Source organism: Rhamphochromis sp. 'chilingali' (genome assembly GCF_963969265.1).
Source record: "Rhamphochromis sp. 'chilingali' genome assembly, chromosome: 21".
NCBI classification, from domain to species: Eukaryota; Metazoa; Chordata; class Actinopteri; order Cichliformes; family Cichlidae; genus Rhamphochromis; species Rhamphochromis sp. 'chilingali'.
In genome coordinates this window covers 5,245,575-5,272,456 of record NC_137949.1, presented here as the reverse complement: position 1 = coordinate 5,272,456, position 26,882 = coordinate 5,245,575, and the positions used below count along the sequence as shown (strand labels likewise).

Sequence of the window (26,882 nt, the reverse complement as noted above, 5' to 3'; positions counted from 1 at the left end):
CATCCAAAAATTGCATTTCATTTAGTCATTTTCTGGGAATTGTACATCTATTTCCCACAGGTCAGCAACAAGGAATTTACTATGCCATCAAATATTATTTTGAACTAACTAGAAAAAATGAACAAAGCGTCATAACATCCAAAGTGAATGTGGGCCTTCTGCTCCACCATCTCCAATTTGCCTGAAAGTTTCATGGTTCAAAGTCTGGGCAAAGATGTTTGCTGTGAAACTTTTTACATATATTGAAAAAATACACGTTTTCAAGATATGTTTTTGAAAAATGGTCTAGTTCCAACATTTTTTTTACACTTTGACATTTGAAGCAATTTTTGAACATGAATATCTCAAAAACTATAAAAAATGCCTGAAATTTTCACTGATCTTTCCTACCATTAAAATAAACCAGGATCTGTAATGTTGGACCAATAAATAGGAAAATCTATATTTGAACGCACACTCATAAAAAACACAAAAAAGTAAACAAACCATCCACGTATTCACATCCGCTTATCCGGGGCCGGGTCATGGGGGCAGCAGCCTGAGCAGAGCAGCCCAGGCCTCCCTCCCTGCCCAGAACACCTCACCCAGGAGCCGCCCAGGAGGCATCCTTGTCAGATGCCCGAACCACCTCAACTGGCTCCTTTCGATGTGGAGGATCAGCGGCTCTACTCTGAGAAAAAAAAAAAACTGCTATTTAACCTTTTATGCTGGACTGAGCAAATATAAGTTCAGTGACAAAAAAAAATATTAGTAAACAATTCTAGGATTTCCAGATAGTGTGCAAATTATAACTGCAAAAATAATGAACTTTGTTAAATATGTAACTATTTTTCCTTTTTGAGACCTACTCTACCTTCCATTTGTAAAACCTACTGGAAGTCTTATAATGCAGGTTAAGAAACCTCCAGGGCAGTAGGATAGTAGTAGAATAGGTCACTAGAATAAAACTTCTCTTCAGATACAAATAGACTACCTACTGAAGTTTTTGTTGTTGTTCCACAATTTGTTATATATGATTAATTAACAATGGCAGTTGAAAGAATATAGCCTTTTCTTAATTTTTCTGTCTAAGAAGTTCATATAATAAAGTATTCCACATGCTCTATTTGAATTATTGTGAAATTCAACTATATGTCATTGAGATATTGTCACAATTTGGCTTTTGTAATTTTCATTAGTGTGTGCTTAAATATGAAACTTTGCAGGATGACTTGAAAGCCAAAATCCAGAGATTTTCTGATGTGTCTGTACCCAAATGACAGATTGTGATTGATTTTGATGTTAAGAAATACCAGTGAAACTTTCAGGCCTTTATCTTTAATAGTTGAGATTTCCGTGTTCAAACATTACCTCAAACATTACCTCAAATGTCAAAAGTGCCAAAAATCATACTGGGAGTGGGTCAACAGACCACTTAAATATGTGTATGTATGTGTATATATTAGGGGTGCAACGATATTCGTATCGATATTGAACCGTTCGATACAGTGCTTTCGGTTCGGTACGCATATGTATCGAACAATACAACATTTGTAATTTATTTTATCAATTTTCCTTCTGACGATGCTGTCTGTGTTGAGCGCTCAGTGAATCTGCATTCGACTACTCCGCCTAGGCTCGACAGTGCAGCCTAGGCGGAGTAGTCGAATGCAGATTCACTGAGCGCTCAACACAGACAGCATAGTCAGAAGGAAGAGCGCAGGGCAAGCTAGCGAGACAGAAGTTAAGCTCTCCTTGTAACAGGCAAATTGAACCTCATTCAGATCTGGCGTTTGGAATTATTTTGGTTTTCATGTGACGTATGACCCTGAAGGTAAGCGAGTCATGGACTAAAGTAAAACAGTATGTTGGATGTGCCATGCAATGCTCAATTACATTGGTGTGAACTAGTGTGTTAGCGCAGTTAGCTCGTTAACGTGTTGGCCGTGTTGTGGCGTTAAGGTCATTTCAACGAGATTAACCTGAAAGCACTAGTGGGAACACAACGAATATGACTGCACATTTACGCCGACATCATCCTAGTGCAAAGACAAATACAACAAGCATGCTACTAACTTTAGCCGAGTCATTTAGACAGCTGTTAGCACATGATTCTCCTTATGCTGCTGAGAATATAGCCCAGAAGAAGCGGATAGTATAGCTTTTATTTTGGAAAGAGCCATTTCTCTGTAATAAACTCTCTTTTCCAAAGATGATGTGATTCCTCAATCAGATACAGGGCTCGCAATATCGCTAGCCCGACGTCCCGGAGCTAGCGATTTTTTCAGTCGGGCTACCAAAATCTATCTCTGCCCTGCCCGTCGGGCTATTGTAGGAAAAATATATGTCAATGCTTTTGCATTCTTTCAGAAATGTAGCTGGGTAATTATGTCATTGGCATCGGTGAGCCACTGTCAATATGTGACATATTGAAGTCGCGTTTGAATTTGCGCTTGTTTTTTTGCTTTCACTTTGCAATCGTGCGAACTGTGTATAGAGAGCGACAGCACTGATCTGTGAGTGATGATAATTTGTGCACCAATTCCTCTGACATCGTCTTATTAATCGTTAGCTTACTATGCAAACATGACAAGTGAAATCTCCCGCAGCAAGCTTAAACATGTGAGAGGTTGATCGCGCAGAGAATCGCTGAGCTTATGTGAGTGCATGTGTAAAAGCATTTCAGTTCTGCTGAGCCAAATAAGACAGGTCAGGGTGAAGAAGTGACAGCCAAAGAAAAGCTTACCACAAAACGGAGAAGTTATGACAAATCAGACTATAAGGCAAAAAGAAAGTGCATCTTTATGGTTTCATGGACAAAAGAATTTCTGTGGCTGCAATATGATGAGCTAAATAACCAGGGCTGCACATAAGTGGTCCGCAGGTGCGCATTCGCTGTCAAAATAAAAAACACGCACAAGGGTTAGGGTTAAATTTAAAAACTGTACTTTTGAGTTAAAATCTATATTTATAATTTTAATAAATGACAAATAAAAAATGCATGAACATTTTTTTTGTATCGAAAAAATATCAAACCGTGACACCAAAGGATCGAACCGAACCGAACCGTGAATTTTGTGTATCGTTGCACCCCTAGTATGTATGTATATATATATATATATATATATATATATATATATATATATATATATATATATATATATTAGGGGTGTAACGATATTCGTATCGATATTGAACCGTTCGATACAGTGCTTTCGGTTCGGTACGCATATGTATCGAACAATACAACATTTGTAATTTATTTTATCAACTTTCCTTCTGACGATGCTGTCTGTGTTGAGCGCTCAGTGAATCTGCGTTCGACTACTCCGCCTAGGCTGCACTGTCGAGCGCAGATCCACTGAGCGCTCAACACAGACAGCATAGTCAGAAGGAAGAGCACAGGACAAGCTAGCAAGGCAGAAGTTAAACTCTCCTTGCAACGATACACAAAATTCACGGTTCGGTTCGGTTCGGTTCGGTTCGATACTTTGGTGTCACGGTTCGATATTTTTTCGATACAAAAAAATGTTCATGCCTTTTTAATTTGTCATTTATTAAAATTATAAATATATATTTTAACTCAAAAGTACAGTTTTTACATTTAATGTTGCTGAAACAACAAAGGGATAAAATAATAAATCTATCTGATCGAGAAATCACTCATCTTTGGAAAAGAGAGTTTATTACAGAGAAATGGCTCTTTCCAAAATAAAAGCTATACTACACGCTTCTTCTGGGCTATATTCTCAGCAGCATATTAAACATATCAGGTCCCCATAAGGAGAATCATGTGCTAACGGCTGTCTAAATGACTCGGGTAAAGTTTGTAGCATGCGCGCTTGTTGTTTTTGTCTTTGCACTAGGATGATGTCGGAGTAAATGTGCAGTCATATTCGTTGTGTTCCCACTAGTGCTGCGTTAATCTCGTTAAAACGCCACAACACGGCAAATCTCCGTTAACGAGCTACTGCGGATCGCCCTGTGCGTGGGGCTGGACGGCCAACACGTTAACGAGCTAACTGCGCTAACGCACTAGTTCCTACCAATGTAATTGAGCATTGCGTGGCACATCCGACATACTGTTTTACTTTAGTCCATGACGTGCTTACCTTCAGGGTCATACTCACATGAAAACCAAAATAGTTCCAAACGCCAGATCTGAATGAGGATGGGGGAGGTTCAATTTGCCATGTTGCAACGAGAGCTTAACTTCTGTCTCGCTAGATTGCCCTGCGCTTAGTGAATCTGCGTTCGACTACTCCGCCTAGGCTGCACTGTCGAGCGCAGATCCACTGAGCGCTCAACACAGACAGCATCGTCAGAAGGAAAGTTGATAAAATAAATTACAAATGTTGTATTGTTCGATACATATGCGTACCGAACCGAAAGCACTGTATCGAACGGTTCAATATCGATACGAATATCGTTGCACCCCTAATATACAGTGGGGCAAAAAAGTATTTAGTCAGCTACCGATTGTGCAAGTTCCCCCACCTAAAATGATGACAGAGGTCAGTAATTTGCACCAGAGGTACACTTCAACTGTGAGAGACAGAATGTGAAAAAAAAATCCATGAATCCACATGGTAGGATTTGTAAAGAATTTATTCGTAAATCAGGGTGGAAAATAAGTATTTGGTCAATAACAAAAATACAACTCAATACTTTGTAACATAACCTTTGTTGGCAATAACAGAGGTCAAACGTTTACTATAGGTCTTTACCAGGTTTGCACACACAGTAGCTGGTATTTTGGCCCATTCCTCCATGCAGATCTTCTCGAGAGCAGTGATGTTTTGGGGCTGTCGCCGAGCAACACGGACTTTCAACTCCCGCCACAGATTTTCTATGGGGTTGAGGTCTGGAGACTGGCTAGGCCACTCCAGAACTTTCAAATGCTTCTTACGGAGCCACTCCTTTGTTGCCCGGGCGGTGTGTTTTGGATCATTGTCATGTTGGAAGACCCAGCCTCGTTTCATCTTCAAAGTTCTCACTGATGGAAGGAGGTTTTGGCTCAAAATCTCACGATACATGGCCCCATTCATTCTGGCCTTAACACGGATCAGTCGTCCTGTCCCCTTGGCAGAAAAACAGCCCCATAGCATGATGTTTCCACCCCCATGCTTCACAGTAGGTATGGTGTTCTTGGGATGCAACTCAGTATTCTTCTTCCTCCAAACACGACGAGTTGAGTTTATACCAAAAAGTTCTACTTTGGTTTCATCTGACCACATGACATTCTCCCAATCCTCTGCTGTATCATCCATGTGCTCTCTGGCAAACTTCAGACGGGCCTGGACATGCACTGGCTTCAGCAGCGGAACACGTCTGGCACTGCGGGATTTGATTCCCTGCCGTTGTAGTGTGTTACTGATGGTGACCTTTGTTACTTTGGTCCCAGCTCTCTGCAGGTCATTCACCAGGTCCCCCCGTGTGGTTCTGGGATCTTTGCTCACCGTTCTCATGATCATTTTGACCCCACGGGATGAGATCTTGCGTGGAGCCCCAGATCGAGGGAGATTATCAGTGGTCTTGTATGTCTTCCATTTTCTGATGATTGCTCCCACAGTTGATTTTTTTCACACCAAGCTGCTTGCCTATTGTAGATTCACTCTTCCCAGTCTGGTGCAGGTCTACAATACTTTTCCTGGTGTCCTTCGAAAGCTCTTTGGTCTTGGCCATGGCGGAGTTTGGAGTCTGACTGTTTGAGGCTGTGGACAGGTGTCTTTTATACAGATGATGAGTTCAAACAGGTGCCATTCATACAGGTAACGAGTGGGGGACAGAAAAGCTTCGTACAGAAGACGTTACAGGTCTGTGAGAGCCAGAGATTTTCCTTGTTTGAGGTGACCAAATACTTATTTTCCACCCTAATTTACGAATAAATTCTTTACAAATCCTACCATGTGAATTCATGGATTTTTTTTTCACATTCTGTCTCTCACAGTTGAAGTGTACCTCTGGTGCAAATTACTGACCTCTGTCATCATTTTAAGTGGGGGAACTTGCACAATCGGTGGCTGACTAAATACTTTTTTGCCCCACTGTATGTGTGTGTGTGTGTGTGTGTGTGTGTGTGTGTGTGTGTGTGTGTGTGTGTGTGTGTGTGTGTGTGTGTGTGTGTGTGTTGAAAAGTATATAATATATGAAGCTGCAATTTCACAGCAATTAGCTATGGACCTTAACATTTTCAGGCAACTGGCTGGGCACAAAATGTTCTATAAAATGACCCTAAAGTCAACACAGAAGAGACAGAACAGTTTCATTAATGTCATGATTTGCACCTTTTTAAGTCCTTTGATTTTCGATGCAAACTACTTGTTTTTGTTTTTATGACATTGTAGCCGTTTCTGGTTTTCCTGGTTCTGTTTTAACCAGATAATGTTAATTTTAAAAAGCCAACTGAAGCCAATGCAGAAGTGTCTTAAACTGGCATTCTTTTCTAATAACTTGCATCTTGTTGGCCGACTCATTTCATTGCTCAAATAAATTTGATTGTATAGAAGTCAGGGAGACAACAACTATTACAGGCTTCACTTCTGTGTGAACTAAGACGTCAGTAAACACTTTCCTGATAGGATTATGGTCTAAATCAGCGGTCCCCAACCTTTTTTGCGCCACGGACCGGTTTATGCCCGACAATATTTTCACGGACCGGCCTTTAAAGTGTTGCGGATAAATACAACAAAATAAAACTAGTACCGGTACCGAAAAAAAGAAGATTTATTCATAACACACGTGAAAAGACCCAGGAAAACCGAGTTAACGATAAAAACGATAACAAAATAACGCTGAAAACCGATAAAAACCCTGAAAAATATACATTTCACACCTGAGCCTCAACTCTCGCGGCCCGGTACCAAACGACTCACGGACCAGTACCGGTCCAAGGCCCGGGGGTTGGGGACCGCTGGTCTAAATCACTAATTTCAAGCCTTATTTAATATAGCATGACAGTGATTTTTTTTAAGTTACAGCCCTCTTAGAGTTAAAAAGGAGTGTAACAGCCCATGCTTCAGGTTGTATTGACAAGGACTGTCAATCACTACCATATGAGCATACAGTCGTCCTCTGTTTCTTCTTACTTGACACACACTCCACTAAAGCTCTGAGATGGTAATGGTTCAAGGTGGTTAAATAAAGGTTTCAAGACAGGACTTCACTAATTGGTGGTTCCCAAATTGCTGCTTTTATATAAACTGCTTAAAAAGCTGTAACAGCAAATTCACAAATGCTGTCTATATATGTGAGTATGAATGTCAAAGCTCAGTCTGATTATCCTCGTGTGTTTGTGTACTGCCATAAAACTGCATTATTCTTTTTCGATAGTTCATCCTCTCCACCCTTCCCTCTTCTACCGTCTTTGTAAGTGAGCAGTGAGAAGAAGGGGATTTGACACCAGGAAGTGAACTGAGGCCTGGTGTATTGTGTCTCGAGTTCTGTGTATTATTGTGTGGGTGCGAGTGGTGGATTACAGTACTGGAGAATAAAGGGGGGATTTGTGTCGGAGTCGGGCAGAGAGCTGAAAGGAGACGGCAGTTAATAGCTCATTATAGGATGGGCTTAACACCATGTAGGGCTTCTAGAAACACCAAAAGTTCGGCTTGACAGTAAATGACAAATTTAAACGACTCTGTGCGTTTCAGGCAGTTCCAAAATGAGATGTTTTTATTTATACATAACCCAACATCAGGATTTTACTAAACTGTTAGAAGTAGGAGAATGAAAGGGGAGTAAAAAATGTGTCTATTTGACTTTGGTTCTTGTCTATTAATTTGTATATGAATGTCTATATGTCTGCTGAGCTTGTGTGTATGTGCTTTTTTAATCTTAAATGCACGCGTGCTTGCGTGTGTCTAGAAGGTGAAATTGAGATAAATGGTGTAGGAGCTGGGTGGCCCTTGATATACACTCCACCTGTCTTCTCTGCTTACAGCTGTATTCATGCGGTTGTGTGTATGTGTGGCAAGACACTACCACACAAGGTTTGTTTGGTGCAGTCACTTTAATTATGTGCATGTGGGAATGCGTATTTGTATAATGTGCACACCTCTGCTTGAGCTTGTGAGGTTGTGTGCGTGTGCTGCTGTTGCATGTGTTTGTTTTAACTGCGTGCATGATTGGGTGTGGAAATAAGCAGAGTGGTTGTAAACTAAAAGAGACAGGTGTACCGAGGAGAGTATGTGCATTGCAGCCATTCTCACTTTCCTCTCTTAGAAACACACACACACACACACACACACACACACACACACACACACACACACACACACACACACACACACACACACACACACACACACCAGGAAGATGGCATTCAAAAGATATAAAGAGACTGTGTAAATGAGGAGAGAGAATATGTGTTTTCAGTGTTGTGAGACAATAAAAAAGAGGAGAAACTGGAAGGACAGAGAGGTAGTTTGGCTGAATTCTGGTCCGGTAAACCATTGACAGGATGAAGCCACATGAAGCTGCTTGGCTGAGACTGTCATCCTAAGAAATATAACAGCAACAGTACCCAAAACAACGTACGATGGCAACAATCTCCCTAATAAAATGCATCTCTTGCCTGTTGGGTATACTCGTCTGTGTTCACCACCTCCTGTCGACTCCTGCTATTCATAAATGTGCCACGGTATTCATTCAGAAGCACATTGCTTATGAATGTAATCCAGCCAGCAACTGTGTTTCACCTGGGTGAGTTATAAAACGACAAGTGTACACTGTTTCTTGTTTCCTACTGGCTTTCTTTGTTGTTATGCTGTACCGGGTGATTTTGAAATCCCAAAAGTATGATTTTAAATACTGAAATAAACCAAACCCCTCACTGTATTACAGTTTTTTACAGCCGCTAGGACACATTTCACAATACTTAGGTCACTTTTGCAAAACTCTTCACACAATTCTCCTAACTGACCGTCAGCTTGGCAAAGCAGTTCATTTCACATTCAAAATGCACTACAACTACCAAAACACTTCATTCAGGTCTCAAATAAACTCATTCTTCCAGAACACTAGCAAAGGTTGACAGCCAACAAACACACTTTGTCACCCACAAAACAATGACCTAAAAAACACTAACAACATGTAGCATTACACAGTGTTTTCTTGTGTAAAACAAGGACACATCTCTGTTTAGAATTTCAATGTATGTTACTGGAATGAATCAGACATCATGCAGAATTCGTTAATATTTGTTTCTGTATTTTTATTTTTTTGCACTAAGTAATCCCAAAATACAAGAATTTGTATACACACCATCCACTGATACACATACAATAGTAATGCTAATCTACTCGGTCTTCTCCATTTGGCCACAGGTTCTCATCCACATCACATCTTATGTCATCTAGGGCAATACACCTAGGAAAGAATCTTCTGGCTGCCAGAATTGAAGGAGTTGAAAAATTGAAGGAGTAACAGCTGTGTAGATGTTCATCTACAATGAGAATAAGCTGTGGCTGGTTAAACTGCATTTTTAGATTTAAAATATGTTTCAATAAAATATTGCTGTTGAATTTTGCTGTCTTTTTAAGTTTTGCATTGTGTTATTGTTTTGGCCATAAGTTTAACAGTTTTGAAAACAGTATGTAAGCACATGCAAAATGTCCTGTCCGTACAAAGATTTTTGGCAGTTGTTGTGTCTGAGTGAGAAGATAATTCATGAAATTTGAGAGATGTAGTCATTGAATGCATTTTGTGCCAAAACAGTGATAACTGATCCTCAGTTTGGCCCACATAGACTTCTGTTGTGCTCACTGTGTGAGGAGTTTTGCAAACGTGACCTAAGTATTGGGAAATGTGTCCTAGCGTCTGTAAAAAACTGTAATCTATAACAGACCACTGTTATGTTTAGGTTATTTACTGCAGTGTGTGCCCTCTGGCAGTTTGTACTGGTGGAACATGAAGATGGTAAATAGGCAACATGTTGGAATCTATTGTAGAAGGTAGAGATGTTTCTAATTCATACCTTCAGCAGTTTGAATATTGGATTGATGAAACAGTCCAAAAACAAGAAAAACAAAGAGAAAAAGTAACACTGTGGTACCGGCAGTGTATTCCTTGTAATAATGTCCACAGCCCACATAGCTGCACTGAATAGAGTTATGCATCAATTGGATCCTGTGATCACATGCAAGACTATTCATACACAACCAATATAAAGTAGAGCCATTCATTTTCTGTATCATCTACATCTGGCTGATTTTGCAAGATTTGTTCCCCTCTTTACCTTGCCGATTTACAACATCCATTAGGAAGGGCACCACAGTCCAGAGTATGGCAGCTAGCTGTCAAAGACATCAGTGATTGAGGACATTTAATCATTAGTTTTATAAAGACTACAGAAACCTACTGGTCATCTAGTTGAAGGACTGATGAGCTCACGCCACAGCGAGCCATCTATTGTCTGCCCCTTCCACTTGAATTCAAAAAGATCACTACTCATTTTCCTGTTGCTGATTAGAATTGAATCAAATTTAATCACAGTGATGACCTAATGGGTCTTTACCCAAACTGTGCTCAAAGTCAAGGTCAAACTTGTTGCTTTAGCTGTGATGGATCACGAGTGGGATGAGCTAAGTCGATGCTGTTCTGGCTCACCTATGCAGAATATTCATAAGAAATTTATGGGAGGCATGAAGAACGTAGCTACTGCAGTGACGATGAGAACAGAATAATGCAAAAAGTAGAGGCAACGTAAACATACATGGTGAGCATGAATGAAAGGGACTGTATGACAGAACCAGGCAGATTCAGATAGAGAGATTCAAGCTGTTGCATGTGTGCTGCTCCGCCCCTGCTCTGTCCTTCAAAATGACAGCTCTAAAAACACATAAATCCTCCTTCGCCTCCTCCTCTCCTGTGTGTTATCCCCCTAAATTTTATTCTCCCTCTTCCTTGAATCCTTCTCTCCATTCTTCATCTTCTGCCACTTCACATTCTTGCTTTCCTCTCTCTCTTGGACCTTTTCTTCTCTCAGTCTTCTCTCCTGTGTCTGCTTTCCTGTTGTATGTTCATTTATTCTTCCTCCTGTCTTTTCCACACTTCTTTTTCTGTTTTTTCTTTCTCTCCTTTTTTCCTTCTTCCACGTTTGGTCATGTTCTCTCTCACATCCTCTATGACTCCCTGTTTTTCTTCTTCTCCTTGTCCTCCTGTTATTTTCTTATTTTCCCACTTCACTTTCTTATCAGTTGTCGACCTTGTTCAGTGCCGTACCATTTTCCTATTTCTGTACTCCTCATTTTTCCTTCTTTCTGTCCGTTTTTCCGTTTTTTTCTTTCTGCTTCAAAACATTATAAATTATATTTCCCCTTCTGATCTTTTTTCTGTTACTTTCAGAATTAAATGTTTTATATTTTCAGTTTTTGTTTTAATTTTTCACTCCTTTCTTTGTTCTCTTAGGTCATTTATTTTCTTTTTTTGTGTTTTTCTCCTTTTTTTGTTAATTATTCCCAAAACTTTCTTTCCATACTTTCTTTTCAGATGTTTCTTTTACACATCTTTTTTTAAACCTTTTCTTCTAGTATTTCCTTTGTCTACCTTTTTTTCCTTTTCTTGTTTCCTCCTCCTTCACTTCCTTTCTTTCTCCCCTCCTTCGACTTCATCCCCTCCTCCATCACTTACTTTTCGTATAGCTTTCTTCCTTCTTTTATCGCTTTCTTTCTCCATAACTTCTCTCCTTCATTCGTTCCTTCCCTCCTTCCTTGCGACAAGTTCACCTTGTTTCCTAGTCTCTGTCTGAGCAGTTGTGTGACGTGTTCTGATGTTAGTTGGTTGTTTTTTTTCACTCCCATGTCGCATGAGTCAACTCCTGGCGTGTCGCTGACTTTGTTCAACTGCCTCTCTTTGATGCCACTCTTTCTCTCACCTTGCCTTTCTTTTCTAACCTACTTTCTCCTTCGATTTTTCCCTCACTTCCCCGAGAACACAATATAGATTCTTCTCCTCTCCATCTCTGTCTTTTTTATTTCAATGAGAGCAACCCAAATTCAATAATTTAACTCTTTCTTCTATGTCTTTTATTTTTAATATATTTTATCATCTACCTGTGTCTTTGTCTGGCAGGAAACATGTTAATAATGGATTGTATAGATTTAGACATGGGAAAAGGGTGTGTGTGTGTGTGTGTGTGTGTGTTAGAGAGAGAGAGAGAGAGAGAGAGAGAGAGAGAGAGAGAGAGAGAGAGCAGAGATCTTTTGAAGTCGTGATGTGATGTTTGTAGTCCAAAAGCATTGATCTTGAGACCCATCTGTCTGATTGCCACTGAAATCAACAGTCAGAATGCTTGATGAGGTTTGTTTGAAATGAATCAGCAGGATGAGTTTTAGCTAATATTGCCTGAGACCTTGTTTACCTTAAAGAAATCAAACGGAGATAGTAAACATTTAGAAGCTTTGGCTCTGGGTTGCAGCTTTTTTTTTTTTTTGCATATTATCAGTTCTTTTTGGGAAGATTATTAAAAATAATTTCCATTCTTGCTATATTTGTATTTATACAAGTCTAGATCAGCCTTATTTAACCTATTAGTACTAAAAAAAAAAAAAAAAAAAAAGTACTTTTTTAAAGATGAAACTCAGATTTCAGATGTTGAGGGAAACTTTGAGGTAAAAAAAAAATCTTCTTCAGTTTAGGCTTCAGGCTTTGCCAGTGTTACTTTAACTGAGGATTATAAGATGATGTGACTCAGTGCTGTGGGTTGCTCAAAATATAATGTTCCTCTTTTTTAACAGCACTTCTGATGCACTGGTAGAAGAAATACAGAAATAATAATATCACAAGCTACATTCAAGAAGTCTCTGAAGTGCATAAATGTCTTCAACCCAGAATGCTCTGCAAACCTCTCATTTCTTCATATATTGCTATAAAACAAAGTTTGTAAAATTCTAAAAAGGTTAAAATTCAGTATTTGGTTTGACCACCTTTGTTCTTCAAATTAGTCTCAACTAGTCAAGTGTTGTTGTAAATTTTTTAATAGTCTGCAAGGACTTGAAAGACTATTCAAAGCTCCTCTTTGGATGTTGGGTATCTTTTCTTCCATTCTCTGTCAGGATGATCCCACGCTGCTTAAATAATGTTAAGGGCCAGGCTCTGGCCAGGCAAGTCCATGACGGTGGCATTACACATTAAACATTCTTATTACTGCACTGGAAGTGTGTCTGGGATCATTGTCGTGCCAAAACCTGAAGCCACAACCAATCAGACGCTTTTCAATATTGCACGATGGATTAAAATCTGATGTTTCTTCATTTGTTTCCAAGAGATTTGATAGGATCCTAACACCACTGGCTCAAATGTACCCCGAAATGTTATACAGATGGCCACAGACACCCACTGTTGTACCTCCTCTAAACATATTGATGACAATTTGACCTACAAGACCAATTTTCGTTGATTTTTGGTCCAGTTCTTATGTAATTTGGCATGTCGCTGGCTTGTCTCCCTGTATCTCTTAAGAATGACTTCTTGACAGCGACCTTTTCATTGAGACCGCTTCCGATGACGTTCCGACCAACAGAAGACGGATCAGCTGAAGGGCCAGATGCAGCTCTCAGGTCATGTGTCTGGTCTTTGCTGGATTGTTTTTTTCTGTTTCTTAAGGTCATGACTTTTCAAAACTGTTGATCTGCTGTAGATGGATTTCAGACCTTTCACTTCTTTTGTCCTCCACTTGTCCTCCTCTGCAGGCCATGCTGAGATTGGGCAGGTTTTTGGCTAATAGCTCCTTGTTGGAGCAGATATATGCTGTCAAAGTTTGTTATTGTTGGCATGTTTTAGTTAATCCCTTGACTTGGGTAACTTTTTAATGCATAAACAGCTTAAATTAAAAAAAAAGGTCATCTAAAATGATCAGGTATAAGGGCTTGACTGAAAATGAAAGACGATCCGAAAGCCTGGAGGACTGTTGCTCAAGACCACTTAAAACAAATTCCAAGAAAGTCTGGCTCCTTAAAAGAAAAATATAAAGAACTGAAGACTGACTTTTGCACATTAAATCTCTTGTCTTTGAATCACAGCTATGCAAGGCATCTTATAATAATATGCTTCCCTGTTCTAGTGTTTTTATTACCTTTCCTGTGGAATATCAGTTTGTATCTGCTGTAGCAGTGGAGTGCAGTATTTACACAGCACCACAATCTAACCTACCCATCCATTTTGATTACTGGCAGCTTCACTTTCACAAAGCAGTTATTGTCACCACTGGGCTTACACTGTACCTGGAGGATAACACCACAAAGCAGCATGCAGATAAACATCTGAACTCTTTATTTGGCCTCTTTAGACTCTCAAACACATGTGAGCCTGTCAGCGAGCATCACTCTTTATTTCCACAAATCCCTCAGTCCTCTCGCACAGGCCTCAGCGTGTAGCTCATCTTTGACATGTGATGTACCGGAGAGGCAACGCGTGATGTGGCTTTGTCCCAAAGCACTCTGAGAGAAACTGCTGAAAATGACATCTTTTTTAAGATTTTTGACAAACGTTCAATAGCATCTCGGCTCCTTTCTCCCCATCTCTTTTTCTCACAAGAACTCCCTCCTCTCCTCATCTATCCGTCTTCATAACAGCAAATCCCGAACCTCATTGGACAGCTACCCACCTGTGGCGCCCGCAAAGAATCGCTCAAATCTCGAGCAAACAACCCAGCATTCTTATTCACACTACATCTATTTACTTTCGCTTATATTGGGGCTTTTGTTTACAGTGAAAAGATTTGACTTTCACCCTGTCTTCACCTGCCTGCGCTGAGCCGCTGCTCGCTGTTGCCCGCGGCACTATTTCAGCATCGCACAGGCTTGTTACTGCAGCGAGGTTTCCCCCAGAGAAAGAAGGAGCACTAGAGAGACACAGTGCACATGAAGAAAACCTGCTGTTTTGCTCCATTAGAGTGCCTATAGGTGTCTTTTAAACTGTTTAAGGAGAGGAGGGAGTATCCTCACAGCTTTTTTGTTGTTGCTGTATATAGTTACTTCAGTTGTATTAATGTTGAGACAGTGAGAGGCAAAGGAACTAAGGCTCATAGGATATTTGTTTCCTTCACCCACAAAACAGATTCACTCTCTGTTACTTTAAGAAAGAAATCATCAGTCATACCTTTCAGTGTTATTTGAGGCGCTTTTGGAGATTTGAATTCTTGCAGTTTTTAAAGGATCTGAATTCACTTTCTCTCTAATCTAATTTAAATTCCACAGAACAGAATCCATGCAACAGACCTGTTGAGCTGAAGTGTAGTTTAGCATAATTCCACATTAAACAAACGTTCTCCTTGTTTGTTTTACAAATGAGAGTAGTCTATGGTGTTGCCGTTGTTAAATTTAACCTAACATAGCATACAAAAAGCAGCCTGCTGTTCTTGATGTGCTACGCTTTCTTCAGAGGAGGAGAGTTTATTTCAAGTGCTTTTTTGTGTTTGTGGTTTTTGGAAATGGAAATGGAAAAAAAAACATAATGAGATGGAGCATCTTTTCCTCTCTTTTATGGTTTTGTGCTGCTAGTCGCCATATTAAATGTACCTAAAGACGGCTGAGCTGAGAGCTGATGCATCAGGCAGATGATATGTTTTTAGTAAGCATTCTTTGGTCTGTTAATTAGTTTATTTTTATGACTTAATCCTCTTGGTTGATCGTTAACAGTGGGATATCATGTTGTACAGCTTACTGAATAGACACCATAAAATCTCTATTAGCTGTGTGAATTCAAACTTTTGTGTGCAAAGGAGAAAAGACAGTATTTTTGGTGTTACTGCTGCAATGAATGTATGTGTAATCAGAGCAGCCTGTGGGGCTTGTGCTCAGGTGTTTGTGACACTAAAAGAAGATGACCTCCAGTCATACTTGGCTATTTTAAGGAAAGATCAATTAATTCTAGATAAAGAAAATGGAAAATGTATCAAGTAATGTGGATCAATAGATTTCAAACTCAGCTTTATGATTCTGGGACTTTAAGACACTAAAATGCTTCTGTACTTACTGAATGTACCGAACCAAACTTCTGTGAACTTTCCAGGCAAAAACTCTTCATACCTTCTCACATACAAACTTGCTTTTACCTGCCTGTTAAAATCAGCATGAAAAATATGTAACTAACTTTAAACACATGAAAGCTAATATTTCATTCTTAAGCGCAGTGTGCTGACAGACAGAGCGATAAAAATCTTATTAATAATTCAGATTGTTTGTCGAGGAATGGTGGATTTTCAATTAGTGTAAATATATTAAGAAAAACATGAGGCGGGGTGGGCGGTGGGAGAAATCTGGTGTTCCTGGTGAGGCAGCAGCAATTCAGAGAAAGCCCACAGCCAGAGCGCAGCCACTGCCTCTGATGTACTCCTTATTAATTTCATTTGCTCTGTCCAGTGAAAGAGAGACAGCCGTGGAGGGAGAGGGAGAGGGCGCAAGAGAACAAGAATTTGTAATTTGGTGTTTTTGAAGAAAAAAAAAAGATCAAAGGCAAATTAAGTCAAGCAGGTCTATGTAATGTGTGATTTAGATACCCGGAGCATTAACTGCTCTGTCAGTACAGCAATGAAGCGTGTACTCTGGTGTGTGTGGATAGCACACTTCTTCACTTATATTTAGTTTGTGCATGTGTGCTTAAATATACATGTTAATGCATGCATAGATGAGTTTTAAAGAGATATGATATGTGTTTAGATATTCAGGCTTGCACTATTATTAGCAGTAACAGCAATGGTAATAACAGTAATTCAAGTAATATTAATATTATAATTAATAATTGTAATAACTGAAGCAACAGGAGGAATAGTATTTCTTCACATAGAAATGTATTTTTTATAGTGGTTGTAACATTTTGTATGTTATACAAAGTTTTCCATAACATTTTGTTTAATTGTTTTGTATACAACTGTGCCTTTTTTGAAAATTAATTTGATTTATATTTTATCTCGAAATTGCAGCATGTCGTATTAGATTTTGCTTTACTTTAATTATTTTTTGAGGAAGTTACGTAACATCAAATGTCAGTGATGAGCTTTCTGGAACTTTCCTTTTGTACTTGTGGTAACAAAAGTAAAAAGTGTTCTTAGGGAAAAGAAACACTCGTCACAACTTAAAGTTCGAAGCAGGCGAGACACCACGGAGAAGTGACGATCAAGCTGATGACAATATGCTAAGTTAAGTACTCTAAAACCCTCTCAGAAAGCATTAACCCTGACATGATGTGTGGGTGTGTGTGTGTATGTGTGTGTGTGAGAGAGAGTGATAAACAGAGAGAGAAGTTGTCAGTAGACCTTTTTCATGCCAACTCACTGCACCACTGTTTGCAGTTAACACACTAAAGAAAACTTAAAATACTGTAGGATGCCTCGAAATGCTCACCATTTGTTGTTGGCTTCACTCATGAGTTTTTGCTACATTGTTTAGATCCCTTGAAGAAATCAATGTTGTGTTGTAAACCTAAACTCTGAATCTCTGATCCAAATTTTGAATAGGTCTATCCCTGAGAGAAAAGGACTATTTCTTGTTTACTCACAGAGACCATTAATGCCAGAATTTATGAATCCATCACTTTTGACCAGATCTCAAACACCTGAAATGAATGGCAGAGCCTCCACCTTGTTTTACAGGTAGCTGTAGACACTCGCTGTTGTACCCCTCTTCTGATCTCCTCCATACATACCGATGATGGTTTTCACGATGGGAATCATTGCTCCATCAGACCTGTTCTCACTGATTTCCAGTATAATTCTTGTTTAATCATGTTCATGTTAAATCATGTTATTAGTGCAAAAATACTATTTCATGCCTGTCATCATGAAAATTTTAAAAGTAGTAGAAACAAAGTATGCATTTTTGTGACAGACTGCTAGTAACAAAGTGACTGAAGATAAGATTCAAAATGAATTTTTCTGTCATGTATAGACATGACACTTGTTCATCCCTTGAGTTAGGTACCGTTTTTATGCTTAAGTGATTCAAATGTCAGTGTTAAGAGTTTAAATTACAAAAAAGAAGTGGAAAAGCAGCAATGCCACAAAAGAAAAAACTTTAATAAGATTCAGAAATCCTGAAAAACTTCCTCAAGACCACAAGACAATCTGGCTCCTTGGAAGCAAACTATAAGGAAATGCAAGCTGGCTCAAGACTTTTGCACAGTGCCATGTAACACAAAATCAAATCATTGTAACATCTCAGGAGCTGAAGCTGCAGTAATAGTAACACACCTACAGTGTGTGGCTCTGCTACCTGTGTGTAATGATCCAGCTGTTGGCCGCTGCAGCAGTTTGACTGACAGGCAGCAGAGGCTGCTATTATTCATGAGCGTCTTTGACTCACATTTCAGCCATAATTAATAAACTCACACATGCCTGTAAGGGTACTGTGAAATATTAACAAGATCACACACACACACACACACACACACACACACACACACACACACACACACACACACACACACACACACACACACACACACACACACACACTATACAGTGGTGCTAAAGCCTGTTACAGAGAGGAAATGGGTGGAAGAAAGACAGCAGAGTAGGAGGAGATGACAGCAGGGGGAAAGATAGCAGGAGAAGGAGTAAAAATGGTGCAATTATTAGAACTGCAAATTAGCAAATATTTTCATTGGCAGTTGATCTGATGAGTACTTTTCCAGTAATCAATTAATCATGAAGTCTTGCAAATGTATAAATTAAGTGAGAGATACTGCAGTGTGTAACGCAGCTTCCATGGTAGTTTCAGAAGTGCCTCATGCACACATGATGCGGTAAACACTCACCTGCCAGTTTAATGCATATGTGTGTGAGAAAACCAGAGAAAACCAGGAGACAAAGACAGAGAGATGTTTTGGTAAGTAGTGGTTTAACTAATAACTGCTGTAAACCGTGTAGCAGCCGTGCCAGCAGTTGACTGAAAAAGCTGCTTTTGTTGTTTACTCTCTGTCACAACTCAAGCACACACACACACCTCTCCCTCTATCTCCCTGATCCAAGGTGATAGACAGGCCAGATGTGTGAGTGTTTGTCTTTTCCTGCACCTGCATACATTTATTTGTGTGTGTGACAGCCAGTCACCTTGCAGGTCTTCAGCTCACGGCTGAATGAATAAACATGAATGCCTGTCTCCTATACAGGGCTCTAGACTAACTTTTTGACATGGGCGCACCGGTACGCCTAACTTTAAAAATTTAGGCGTACCGGCACAAAAGTTAGGCGCACTCAAATTTTTCAACCGCATCGCTTAACACCGCAGTTTTACATGTGCACTTTCTTTGGGGGGGGAAGTCCATACAGACAATATTAATTTCTAAATTATTAACTAACAAACTTGTGCTTAAAGTGCTTTGTCAATATTGTAGAAAATGTTAAAAACTTAATCATCATCTTGGCCTCCTCTGACAACCTGTTTGCTGCTGTCTGCTGCTGAAAGGCCGTGGGGAGAGGGGACACTTGGGCAGTGCATTTACTGCAGCATATAATGTGTTTTCTGGATACACTGTGCTTTTTCAGCATTCAAATATTGATGGCACCGTGTCAGAGCACTGGCTATGAATTTCAGACAGATCAGGCCTTAACTTAACAAAAAAGTTATCAATAGTTCTTTTCATCTTTTCTTATTACCCACAGCTACAGTACATCCACTTCTCTCAGGCCTAGGCTGCTCACTAGGGCTGAGTATCATCACTGATTTCTATAATCCATTCAATTCCGGTTCTCAAAGTCCTGATTTGATTCAATTTAGCCTCAGACAGTCAGAAATATTATAATTCTGATCATTTATCAGTACTGATACACATGAGACTTCATCAGAATTGTGAAAATCACAACAGATGCCTTTGTGTGAAAGTAACTGAGAATAAAACACAGGAAAACATGAAGGAGATTTTCCTGGTCTGGCTTTTTTATAGCAGATAACCTTAAAAATATTCTGCAATTTTGCATAATTTTAAGAAATTTAAATTTCTTCAGTATTGAACAGCAGAAATTAGGCTTTCTTGTCCGAGGTCATTTAAGTGAAAAAAGAAAAAGCGCTGTAAACAACGCTAGACTGGTGGGTAATAAGCGAATGAATAATGCAGAAAACAGATTTGAGACGGGAAACTGTTCCTGAAGTACAGAGAGAGAGAGAGAGAGCTGTGCAGGAAGTGTGATTTTTATCGTGGTGGAAGCAAAACAGCAAAAGTCAGAGGGAATTCATGACGACATTGATCAAATGTGAAGCGCAGTTTGCTGCTTCTTTTGCTGCAGGCTCGGTGAATTTTGGTTGGAGAGAGGCAAAACCTGCAGCTCAGAATCAGCGCAAAAAGACGTAAACACAGCGCGGACCCGAAGAATCGCTAAGCTCCGACAGCGTGTCCGTGTTCAGGCCGTCGGGTGAGAAAGACGAAGCTGATTCTGATGTGTTGGGTCCGCTCCGTGTTTAGGTCTTTGTGTGGAATCCGTTAATGAATTGATATCGCTTTATTCAAGCTACTCACCTCTCTCTTCCACTTGCACTTTCAACTGGACCACGGCCAATCAGAGAGGTCCCGCCCCTGACTATCTCTGATTGGTTTAGTCCACGATAGGGGCATAATGTGTGTCTGTTGTTGACCACAAGGAGAGTTACAGAGATTTTTTTTTTGTTACCGGAACAGTTGGTCGCACCTGTGCGACCAAATATTTATTTTTAGTCGCACCACTGAAAAATTTGGTCGCATTTGCGACCAAATTGGTCGCACTCTAGAGCCCTGCTATACTCCCAGTTCCACCACCACCACCACCACCTAGCATCTAGACAGTGCTGTGTTTAGTTGTTGTCATATATATGAAAATTAATTTTAATTTTAAAGCATATTTAAAGATGGCAAAACTATAGAGATTTATGTGGAAGAAGGAAACGATGGTTATCATTTTTGGCCACTTTGGGCAGTTCATGAGTACAGCATTAGTATAAGAGATATTAGGTTAATATGCTAAGCTTGTTAGTCAACAGTGGCATCCAGCAATTACAGCAACACAATCTTTGATGTTGCATCATGTTCTTGCCTGGCTGATGAATGAATGATTGCTATTCAGTCTCTTTTAGCTCTGTTTTTGGTCCCTAACAGCTACTGGGGAAAAAAAAAGGCTTGCTCTTCCCCTGAGTTTGTCTTTGATTTATAGGGAGCAGGTAGTGTAAAATGGCTTTTTAAAGCTTTTTCTCTGCTTGCTGTGGCCAGAAAATGGCTTTATGAGAGCAGTTAAAGTGAACCAGAACAGTTGCAATGTAGCGGGACAGTTAAATAACAAGCTAAACTCACTGTAAAGTTTTAAAGGTATCGCCAGGTTCGCTGTAACGTCTTTGTGGAATCATCACGAGAACTGAACCCTTTTACATCTGCATTGTGTTGTGTTAAATTCTCTTCTTAGTTTCTTTAAAATGGTCAAAACCAGCAAAGTGCAAAAAAAAAAAGGACAGAAAAAGTAAAAAATGCTGCCAGTGGGATCCAGAGAGAGGTGTGCTGATGAATTGATGTCATGATGATATGAAATGTGGATGCAGGAAGCTATGTGAGAAACATAATTCACCATGCGATGCTTTACTGCAGACTGTCTGTCTGCCTCTGTTTGTGATAAACAAAATCCAACCTGAGGAAAGCTCTTACGTAAAAACTCCAAAATCCAGCACCCCCCACCTGTCTGCCTGATTTGGTGCCTGAAAATGAGTGCGGGGGGGTTGTATTTTTTTGTATGTGAGCTTCATACATAAACACTCCAAAAAACAAACTCTGGCCATTAGCTCCAGCAAGCTCACCTGAGGACTTCGCACACCTATGCCTTTGATTTCAGTTCCAGCCGCCTTTGAAGTGGTATGGTTTTGCACATCATTTACGATTTGAAGCCGAACGTGATCTCTAACTTTTAATTGGATTCAGATATGCTCGGCTCGGGCGCGGGAGGCCGTTGGCGGTCGGCTGTCAGAGACTTTGGGGAGGCGAAGCGGCTGCAGCGCTGCCTGGAGTTAGCACTAATTAACCGTGCATGCAGGTTTATTTTTTTTAAGGGGATAATTTGTGTTTTTATGGTGCTTGTGGTCTTTTTGATCTCTTGCTAGGACTAACAGAAACATGTTCAAATCTTTTTTCTGTCTGTCTTCTTTTTTTTTTTTCTTTGCACAGAATGTTTTCTTTAAAAAAAAAACCCTGGTCTACTCTAGTGGGTCTGAAAAGAAATGATGTGAAGAACTTGTACAAGAGTCTTTTTTCGATGGTTAATTTGCTTTATATTAGTACAGCTGAAAAAATAAATAAATATATATATATATATTAGGAGAAAGAAGGAGAAACAAGGGTTGAGTTTGACAGAAAACAAATTAAACTGCAACATGTTTGCTACAACTAAAAGATTGCACTGTTTTTATTCTGGGAAGTGTGAAAATGATTACTGTATTAATTAATTAACTATTAATATTAGGATATATTAGAATTTTTTGACACTATATTTATATTATATTTTTGGTGTGTGGTCTGAGGCGGCACTCCTAAGGCCTTTACACACCAGACACATAAAGTAAAGAATATCCTTGTGCTAAAAAAAATTATAATTTTGGACTGACTGACCAATCAGAACACTGCATTTTGGCGCTTGTCCACTCATAGCTCAATATGTGCATCGGTACTGAATAAACAATAATAAAAAAATAGTAAAATAATCCTGTCTTACCTCAGACATACTGAACAGCTAGACGCTGCTCTGGGTCAGTCGGCTCTCTGAAATGAATTCTCTGGCTCCTCAAAAGTAGTCCTAACTCTGCCAACAAGAGCTCAAACTGCCCCACTGACATCCTGACATATGTACAAAAGCGGCTGTGATACAGCTTCAACTCGTGGATCAAACCGTGAAATTCTCCCTGCTGCTATCATCTCATGAGAACTGAATAATCCTGGAATCTCCATTACTTCCTTTTATTGTTTAGAAACATCAGGACCGACTCATCATCGCTTGATATCGACTTTCTTTTTTTTGTAATGTGTTTAAAAGTTAAATGAGGATGAATTTCTTGGTAAATCCCAATACCTTTACTGCGTAACTACATTACAGGACACATTTGCGTGAAAAAAATCAGAATTTTCATCATTTTTTTGCCACATGCTCCATGTGTAAAGGTCTTATTACTCAGACTTCCTAAATCTGAGTCTATGTGTGCAGGCTGACAGCCTCAGTATTTGTTAGATAAGCCACGAAGCTTGGAAGTCATATATAAATAGCAATTGATTTTCTGAATGCTGTTCGAAGTAATCTCTAGACATTCTAAAAGATTACAAGTCATCAGTCATTAGTGAAAGAGTCAGACAGTGACAGAAAACAAGAAGACAAAATGGAGCACAAACAAAAACAAAAACGGGAGGACTTTAACTGCCGCTTTTGTTTGACCCTTTGGTTGACAGATAGAGGGGAAGACAGAAAAAAAAAAGAGGCAGAAAGGCTGTAAGGTCGTCCTCCCGCCTGCATCTCCCAGTTTTGAGGAGATTCAACTGTGAAACGCTCTCAGATTGGCTCCTCGTTCATCGTGAAAAGTATATTTGTTGGATGATGGTCTGATAGACACGCTGCATTTGGAAACTGCTCCCTCTCTTCACTTCCTCCATCTGCCACTCTTTCCTCTTTCCCATATCTCCCATTGTGATTAACACCCTCGTCACTCACCCGCCCCCTGCTTCTTGGCACGATCTCAGCCCATTTCTTCCAGTTATGGTCCACTTGCTGCAGAAGATTTAACTTACAAACCGGGATAAGGTAAAGGTTGAAATAATCAAGGGTATTACTGTCAGCATAATAGTTCCATGTTCCATGAAGTAAGAGCAGTGACTAAGCTATTATATATATACATTAGATTTAAAACCAAACTGCACATGGAATTCTCATATTTTAGAGTTACTATATTCTTGCATAGCACTACTGGTATTGCAGTAATTTAACAGTAATAGAATTTATAGTATTATAATTTGTACCAATAGAAATTACAGTGTCACTCAAAGATTTTGAAGAATTGTACCAGTTCGGGTAGTCTCAGTGTTGATAATTAGCTGGATTTATATTAACTGCTAGTGATTGTTATAACTGTCATGTTTGGCTAGAGTTTAGTAGCAGTGGCCCTGTAAGTATCCTTTTTCAATGACAGTTTAAGAATTTAGCGTTTTACACGACTATAAACATGAATTTTTGTACAAATGGGTTTTTCAGTTTTCTGTTATAACTTTTTGCCCCATGGACTATTTAAAAAAAGAGAAATATATATATATATATATATATATATATATATATATATATATATATATATATATATATATATATATATATAGTGTATTAGGCTACCAGATTGGACACCCAACTGACAGAATTTTCTAAGAGAACGTTAATGAATATGAGACAAGATTCATATTTTAAAGTGAACTGCCAGCGAGCCATTTTCCTAATACCCAGAGAGAACATGGAAACTCCACACAGAAAGGCCCAAACCACATGGGGGATTCAAACCCAGGACCTTCATACTGTGAGGTAGCAGAGCTGTCCACCACACTACGGTACTGAACCTAAAAACTCACCAATTACACCTCAGGGTAGCATTCTATATGTCATGTTTCTCTTCAGTTGTTCACCTTCTGGTTTTAGTTTACTGTAAGCCCATCAGTCTCTCCCTCTGAGGGAAGATTTTACCCATCCTTCCCTAAAACATCCTTCCCTGCCCTTTTTTTTCTTAATTGCTAGAATTGAAACTAGCAATTACAACCACACAGTTATGAGGGAGGTCTTTACTAATGTCATAACTTATTTTCTCACAAGGTTCTATAAAATCAGACTTCTTTTTCCACTCACAGGCATCGCCACCTGCTGGCTATTAGTAGGAATGAACGTTAAAAGGACTTACGCATTGGCTTTACTTTTCAAATTGGAGTGTGCATCCTTCTTTTATATACAGTCTGTAGCTCTCTTTGATTTTGTTTTTCACATCCATCTGTTAGGTACTCAGTTAGTAGCAGTAGTATGTGAAATATTACCAAACTATTTGTCTGTTTCATGTCCTCATTAAACTAGTTTGGATCGATCACCAGTGCCGTCTTCCAAACACTGCTGTTTATCAGCGGTATCAGTAGCATTAACAACATAAGCACCAGTAATAGTAGCAGCCGTCTGCACTCTCAGTGATTGTGCTTGTTGTTGTTCTCATGAAACCAGTTTAGAGCTTTTTTTTAAGGCGGATCAATCACTGATGCTGTTAGCCATACACACTCTGCAGCTCATTCTGTCTGACTAAAGCAGACTTTTTATGGAGTCCTTTAATTATCAGCTCCACAGTTTTTATTGTGGCAGTGTGACTGCATTAGCTGGAATTGAAAACCAAACAGGGTGAAATGTATAAAGAGGCATTTTACTGCCCAGTTAAACGGTCTCTCTGAATAAAAACACAGCCTCGTTGGTGAGCAGATGATTTACAGTGTGTTGTTATCATTGTTGGTAATTTACTAATTGGCTTAGTGTATAAATTCAAATGGTGACTAACCCCTAATTAGTTTGCTAATGTTAAACTGTCCTCCATAGATTATAATATGAATGAAGAAGTTGATTTCTGTTAGTTTGTGAAATTTCCTTCATTGGTTTTCTAATGATAGTTACTTTTTTTGAAAAACATTTGTGCTCACATATCTCACAGACAGCTAAAGTCAGTTGTCTGTTTCTAATCTTTATTCAGTCTCCCTTCTATGGTCCTTTCTATTATACATGTCAAAGTGCTGTCACATATCACTTGAGTCGTCCTCTGACGACTACCTGTTCTCATAGGCTGTATGTAACAGGTTAATGTAGCTTCCTGGTCTAAAAAGGTTTGCTACTCAGGAAGTGCCTTAAATCTGCATGCTATCTAATGGGCAGTGGGGTACCACACGTCTGACCTCAAAAGGATGTCTTTTGGAAAACAGCACTCGGGGCTTCCTTTTCTGTGATGTCAGCAAACATTTATAGTCTCAGTTGCTAATTTTAGTATCACAGTGTATTCTTTACCGCGGAACAAGTCACTTAACTGCTTAGCTTAGCTGCTGGCGCATGCGTTTAATTTTTGGCCAGATACACCTGATTTCAAAACAAAACAACAGCCGACAGTTTCATCTGGTGGCCTAATAGAAAGACTACACAAACCAGTGGTTGAAGTCCCAGTGGCTGCATCCATCTTTTATATACAGTCTATGGTTATTTTCCTTGCAAATTAGGTGTTTTGTTGTAAGTTTTGAGGCCTTTAGGAGTCAGACTAGCTGTTCTGAAAGTCTTTCCACGTATCACAGCTCTGTGATGTGACAGAATGATGAGGCACTATTTTAAAGTTGAATACATACAAAGTAAATGGAAACATAAACACAATTTAATTTTGTCTGCAACGGGGAACCGATGATAACCGATAAGCATAAAGAAGCAAAAGGGAAGAGGACTGAATGGTAAAAACTCAGTGCATACATTTAAGATATGGAATGTCTGGAGGTGGATGAACAAAATGTGATGCCATACAGACTGTCTGGACTCTAGGTAATTTTTTTTTTTTATCTTAAATCATCAGGACATCATCAGGGTCCTCTGGGAAAGTGGGGAAATCTGATTCCTTTGGTCAGTCTGAAGCCTGATACTTCTTGGTTTAATATATGTGATCTCAGAAATAACCAATTATTGGGATGATTTTTATTGTTAGGTTGTCTGGAGATTAAGATTAATGTCTAATAAAGACAAGATGAACATTAAAGGGATCACTCTGGCTGTTGGACTTATGGACCAACAAAACACCCGAACGACACACTTCCAGGCTGCTTTCAGCTCTCTCTGTTAGCAGAAATCAAGGCTCTCATATTTCCATCCATCCATTTGCTTCTGCCAGGATCGGGGCGTGGGAGCAACAGCCAAAGCAGAGAAACCCAGACCTCCCACTCCC

The 26,882-nt window shown here is 39.4% G+C and overlaps 1 protein-coding gene across 2 annotated transcripts in view; it reads left to right on the top strand.

Moving 5' to 3' along the window:
• npas3 (neuronal PAS domain protein 3) overlaps positions 1–26,882 on the top strand; it is a 370,655-nt gene that overhangs the window by 94,840 nt on the left and 248,933 nt on the right. The gene's annotated exons all lie outside the window — the stretch shown is intronic.